This window comes from Psammomys obesus, unplaced genomic scaffold, assembly GCF_907164565.1.
Source record: "Psammomys obesus unplaced genomic scaffold, mPsaObe1.curated_primary_1811, whole genome shotgun sequence".
Lineage (NCBI taxonomy): Eukaryota > Metazoa > Chordata > Mammalia > Rodentia > Muridae > Psammomys > Psammomys obesus.
In genome coordinates this window covers 23,448,008-23,454,413 of record NW_026590062.1, presented here as the reverse complement: position 1 = coordinate 23,454,413, position 6,406 = coordinate 23,448,008, and the positions used below count along the sequence as shown (strand labels likewise).

Below are 6,406 nucleotides of genomic sequence, written 5' to 3'. Positions count from 1 at the left end.
CATCTCTAAATTATTATCATTACAAACATTATTGAGTAAGTAACTTGAAGAGAAAAAATGAGTCTGTTCAGAAGGAACTTAGAAAGTACATGTAAATACTAAACCCAAGATGAATAATTTGCTTTTTTTTTTTTTTGGTTGTTTGGTTTGGGGTTATTTACTGCTCATCATGTCACCTTCCCTTAAGAGTGTTTTTTTTCCCAGTAGGACTCCCTTGGAGGAGACTGATTTTTATTTGCAAGTGGCTATCAACTGGATACTGCTTCTGGATAACCCCAATATCATGAAGCTCTTCTCCTATGTTCTCTTCTTGAAGTTTCAGACTCTAATCTACTTTGAATTAATTTTTTACAAGGTAAAAGATAAGAATGAACAGTGGATCATTCAAAAAATCAGAGAGAGAAATAAAAAATATTCTAGAAACAAATAATAATGAAAACATCCTATCAGAATTTCTGGGCTGTAGCTAAGGCTATAATAAAAGGAAAGTTTAAAAAGATAAGTGCTCATATTAAATAATCTGAGTTGTATCAAATAAATAGCCTAATGGTGCATCTCAAGGCTCTCCAAAACCAGCAATCATCCAATCAGTAGATGCAAAAAAAAAAAAAAACTAATAAAGTTAGGGAAGAAATTAATGAAATATAGATACTTCACACTAAATTAACATATCAACCAAAGGGTTGGTTCTTTGACAAAGTTAAGATTGACAACACCTTAGTTAATCTGAACAAAGGAAAGAAGGAGGAGATGCAAATTAATAAAATTAGAAATCAGAAGGGTGTCATTACAATGGAATATGATGAAATACAGAACATATTTAATTTCTATAAAAAATAATATTTGAAATTATGGATAATGCAGAAAAAATGGAGGAATTTCTAAATGCAACCACCTACAAAATTAAGCCTTGATGATATAAATAACTTAAACAGACCCATTACAATCAGTGAGACTGAAGCTGTTATTAAACTCCTGTCCACAATGAAAAGCTCAGATAGATTCACTAATGAATTCTACCAAACTCTCAAGAATTCTTTATACTAATTAAGAATCCTTTGAAGTAATATTCCATTGTGTAGATGTACCACAATTTCTGTATCCATTCCTCAACTGAGGGGCATTGGGGCTATTTCCAGCTTCTGGCTATTACAAATAAAGCTGCTACAAACATGGTTGAGCAGATGTCCTTGTTGTATACTTGAGCATCTTTTGGATATATGCCTAGTGTAAGACCTGGAGTCTCACAGCTCAGGAGCTCAGGATTGTGCCCTTCCCAGGAACACTCACAGACCACAACTTGATGCAAAAGCAAGAGGTTCATTCCAATAGTGATGGGGTCGCCCCTCCAAAGACAGGAGATGACCCCGAACATTCAAAGCACAGGGTTTTTATACCTGAAAATCAGATCACTTTTGCTCTATAGTTTACAGCTGGTTGTAGACAGTTTACAGCTGGTTATTTATGGTTTTTCTCAGAACAGTTCCCCCTGCCCTTCAAAAGCTATCTGCACCTGGCTTCAATTCAAATAATCACAGTTGTTTTTCTCATTCCCGGTCCTTCATTCCCCCCTTTTCTTTTTGCCTCAATTTTAACCCTAAAATTGTGGATCAACCTCAGGGAGAGGTTGATACTGTCTCTGGAGCATCAGGACCTGAACTGCACTTTCATGTTCCTGACGAAGGCAAGGACTGGTCGGAGAGTTTACTGTCCCTGATGAGTTTCAGTTTTAACGGGTTGCTGGAGGCTTGGACTTTCCAGGTATCTGCAGGTTGATGAAGAGCAAGCTTAACGTGTGACACGTGGATCCAAGCTGCGATGCCCTCTACTTTGACAGCAGTTGGGGTTGTGAGCAGGACGTAATAAAGACCCTTCCACCATGGTTCCAGATTCTGGCTGTGGTGTCATCGCACATACCAGATCTCCAACCTGGAACTGATGGGGCACCTCCAAGCACCCAGGCACATATGCACTGCCAACCTTGCTTCAAATTTCTTTCTGAATAAGCTGCAGTCCTTTCAGCCTGGACAAGTCAGAGTTACCACTAGTTATGTCAAGGGGATCCCCCAAGAAGAGTCAGGGGAGCAGGAACCCCATGCAGTAGTTTGAAGGGAGTCAGGCCTAATAGGGAGGGAGTATTTCTGACTCTAAAAAGGGCCAAGGGAAGGAGCACCACCCAGTCACCACCAGTCTCCATGGTCAATTTGGTGAGAGAAACTTTTAGAGTTCTTTCTATTCATTCTTTCTACCTGTCCTGAACTTTGGGGTCTATAAGCACAATGTAATTTCCAATCGAGCCCCGGAAACCTGGTCACCCCCTGACTTACCTGAGCAACCAAGGCCAGCCCATTGTCTGACCCAATGACCTTTGGAATACCGAACCGAGGAAAACTGTCTTCCAGAATCTTTTTGGCTACGACCAGAGCAGTTTTTTTCTTTGTGAGAAAAGCTTCCACCCATTCTGAGAAGGTGTCCACAAAGACCAGGAGATATTTATTGCCGTGCCTGGCTGGTTTAATTTCAGTGAAATCTACTTCCCAATGCATTCTGGGTCTAGTTCCTCTCAGCCGCTTCCCTGGGCTCTGGAAATTCTTACCTATGTTTACCCTCTGACAGGGTTCACACTCCGAGTCACTCTCTCAGTCAGGGTGGTGAGGTTTAGTATTCGGTACTGGGATTGGCGGGCAATTTGAGCCAATTTCTTTGCCTTCAAGTGAGTCCACTTATGCATCTGAGTTATTAATTTCTCAGCGTCTTCCTGTGGTAGAATGATCTTAACCTTTGGAGTCAATCCATGCCCCCACATCAGTGTCAAATATCCCCTGGTTTTGCTGTAATAGCTTTAAGTCACTTTTTGAGTAGTTTAGTCATTCTACTCTGGGCAGCTCAGCGGTCAGTACCACTGGGACAGAGTTTCCTCTAGCGGCTGTGTTAGCCTCCTGATCGGCCATGTTATTTCCCTTTGCTGCCCTGGAAGTTCCCTTCTGATGTCCCGGGCAATGAATAATGCTTACCTTGGTGGGCAGCAACAAGGCATTGAGCAAAGCCAGAATCTCGTTTTTATTTTTGATCTCTTTACCGGCTGATGTTAGCAGGCCTCTCTGCTAATAGATGGCCCCATGCACATGGGCCCTTGCAAAGGCATACCTACTATCAGTGTAGATGTTTACCTTTTTATCCTTTCCCAGAGTTAATGCCCTAGTTAAAGCGATCAATTCTGCTCGCTGAACAGGAGTGCCCTCCAGCAACGCCTGGGTCCATATTACCTTGTGTCCATCTACTACCACTGCCCCTGCCTTTCTCTTCCCTTTCTCCAAAAAACTGCTCCCGTCCATATAGTATGTCACCGCAGCATCAAGCAGAGGTTGATCTTTCAAGCCCTTTCGCCATCCCTATTCTGCTGCTAGAACCTGCAAACAATCATGCTACGGGGGCTGGATTTCTGGATCCAGCAATAAGGTGGCAGGGTTTAGCCCTGTCGCCGGGGCAAAGGTGACTCTATTGTTATTCAAGAGCAAAGCCTGGTAATGTGTCATGCGGGCATTCGTGAGCCAGAGACCAGGTGGCTGCCTTATGACACTCTCAAGGGCATGAGGAGCATAGATTGTGAGGTCCTGTCCCAGAGTCAGTTTGTCTCCATCTTTTACTAGTGCCACCACTGCTACTACTATTCACAGGCAGGTTGGCCATTCTGCTGCTACTGAATCAAGCTTTTTGGATAGATAAGCTACAGGTCTCTTCCAGGGTCCAATTTTCTGTGTTAGCACCCCTTTGACCATTCCCTGATTCTCCGCCACATAGAGATGGAAGGGTTTGGTCACATCAGGGAGTCCCAATGCTGGGGCCAACATTAAGGCTTGTTTGATATTATCAAATACGGCTTGTTCATCTTTTCCCCAGATGAAAGAGTCGTTGATTTTTGTAAGGGCATAGAGAGGGGCTGCCATCTCAACAAATCCTGGAATCCACAGCCAGCAAAACACCGCTGTACCTAAAAGTTCCCTCAGTTGTTTAGTAGTCCACAGAGGGGGAATATGAAATACAGTCTCTTTTCTAGCCTCCGATAGCCATCTCTTTCCCTCTCTTAATATATATCCAGATAACTGACCTGTTTCCTGCAGAGCTGGGCCTTTTTCACCGATGCTCTATAGCTGAGCTCACACAGCTCTTGCAACAGCCAGTCAGTGGCTTCAAGGCAGGCTTCTTTATAGTCTGAGCTAATAGAATGTCATCCACATATTGTAGAAGAGTTACCTGGGGATTGGTGGCCTGGAAGTGCGTCAGGTCCCAGTGTAGGGCTTCATCAAATATGGTAGGGCAATTTTTAAACCCTTGAGAAAGTCAAGTCCTTGTAAGCTGGCCCGAGACCCCTGAGTCCAGGTCTTTCCATTCAAAAATGAAAATGTATTGGCTGGTAGGGCTAAGTTGAAGACAAAAGAATGCATCCTTAAAGTCCAGGACTGTATACCAAACCCTGTCAGGGGGAAGGGAACTCAACAGGTTATACGGGTTGGGCATGGTAGGATGTAATTCCATGACCTGTTTGTTAACTTCCCTCAAGTCTTGTACAGGTAGATAGTCGTTGCTCCCAGGCTTTTGAACCAGCAGCAATGGAGTATTCCAGGCAGATTGGCACCTTTTGAGCACCCCTTGGTCAAGGAGCCGCTGTATGTGAGGGCGGATCCCGTCACTGGCTTCCTTAGACATCAGATATTGTTGCACTTCAATCGGGGTAGCCTGAGGCTTCAGCTCTATCTGAACTAGGGGCTGTTTCTCTGCTTTTCCTAGGCCAGCCGTTTCAGCCCATGCCCTGGGATGCCTCTCTAGCCACCAGTCAATGTCTTTTTCTGGACTTACCACCTTTTCAAAACAGGTGGTATTCATCTTCCAGTTGAATCATCAGCACATGAATGGGATCCCCTTTATTGTCTGTCACCTGTGGGCCATCTGGTCTAAAATGAATATGGGCTGCTATGTTAGTTAGGATATCTCGCCCTAACAGCAGGTACGGGCACTTGGGGACAACTAAGAATGAGTGGGATACCCGGCCCACTCCAAGGTCCACCGTTCTTCAGGTAGTCCATGAATATTGTTTACATCCAGTGGCTCCTTGGACCCACGATTTTTTCTCTTTTTTAGCTCCAAAGTCTTGTAACATAACAGAATGCTGGGGGCCACTGTCCACCAAGAAGTGGACCAGCTTCCCCTCCACCTTAAGGGTTACCCTGGGCTCAGGGAGGGGGCTGAACCCCATCCTCCTTAGTCATTATCATGGCACAGGGTTAAGACCCGGGTCTCCAGGGCTCGAGCGTTCGGTTTTTCTGGCTTTTTCTTCCTTTTGGGACAATCCTTGATCCAGTGTCCTTTCTCCTTGCAATAGGCACACTGATCCTTAGACAGAGGGCCCCTCTGATTGCCAGGAACTCTCTCCCTATCAGTACAACTCTTCTGCACTATGGTGGCCGGATCTTAGTCAACTTTCTGTCTTGCCTCTTATCCCTTTCTCTTTCTCTTTCTCTCACTTCCTGCTCTTTCTGCTTTCTTTCCTCTTTCTCTTCTTCAGTCTCCCGGCTATAGAAAACCTTTTCTCCTACCTGCACTAAATCCTTCAATGACTTGTCCTGTAAACCCTCTATTTTCTGGAGTTTTCTATGAATATCTCTGGCTGACTGGTCTATAAAGGTTATAGTCACCATTGCCTTATGCTCATCTGAGGTAGGGTCAGAGGGCGTAAACTGGCAGTATGCCTCCATCAGCCATTCAAGAAAGGCTGCGGGAGATTCATCTGGCCCCTGAACCATCTCTCTTACCTTTGTAAAATTGGTGGACTTTCGAGAGGCCTCACGGAGACCCGCCATTAGAGTCTGGCTGTAGACCTTCAGGTGTTTCCTACCTCCAGGTGTGTTCTAATCCCAGTTGGGGCAGGTGAGGGGAAAGCCATCATCAATCTCATGGGAGGACGGAAGGCCTCCTGTCTGTTTCCAGCACATTATTTCTTGCCTCAAGGAGGATCCGTCCCTGTTCCTCGGTAATCAGGAGGGCCTGCAAGAGTTGCTGGCAATCATCCCACGTGGGCTGGTATGAGACTAGGACAGATTCAAACAAACCAGTTAGAGCTTGGGGATTAGTGTGTGGAAGAACTGGCGGATAAGGAGGCAGAAGGTCAAAAAGAAGGAGATCTATATCTGGAGTGGCAAGTATCTTCTCTTCCTTGACTGCACAGATGGCTCTCGGGGAAGAACCTGTGGGAAGAATAAAGGGGTGCAACCAAGGAGGTGAGTGACAAACTAAATCCTCCCAAGTCAGAATATAGGGAACCTGATCAGGGTGGCCTCCTGGGGTCTGGAGGGTCTTAATCTTGACAGCAAGGATCTTGTCAAGTTGAAAGGTGCCCAACGGTGGCCAT

At 44.9% G+C, this 6,406-nt stretch overlaps 1 pseudogene; it reads right to left on the bottom strand.

Moving 5' to 3' along the window:
* Window positions 1-4,134: 4,134 nt before the first annotated feature.
* The window catches only part of LOC129675907 (uncharacterized), a 79,290-nt pseudogene continuing 77,018 nt past the window's right edge, over window positions 4,135-6,406 (bottom strand).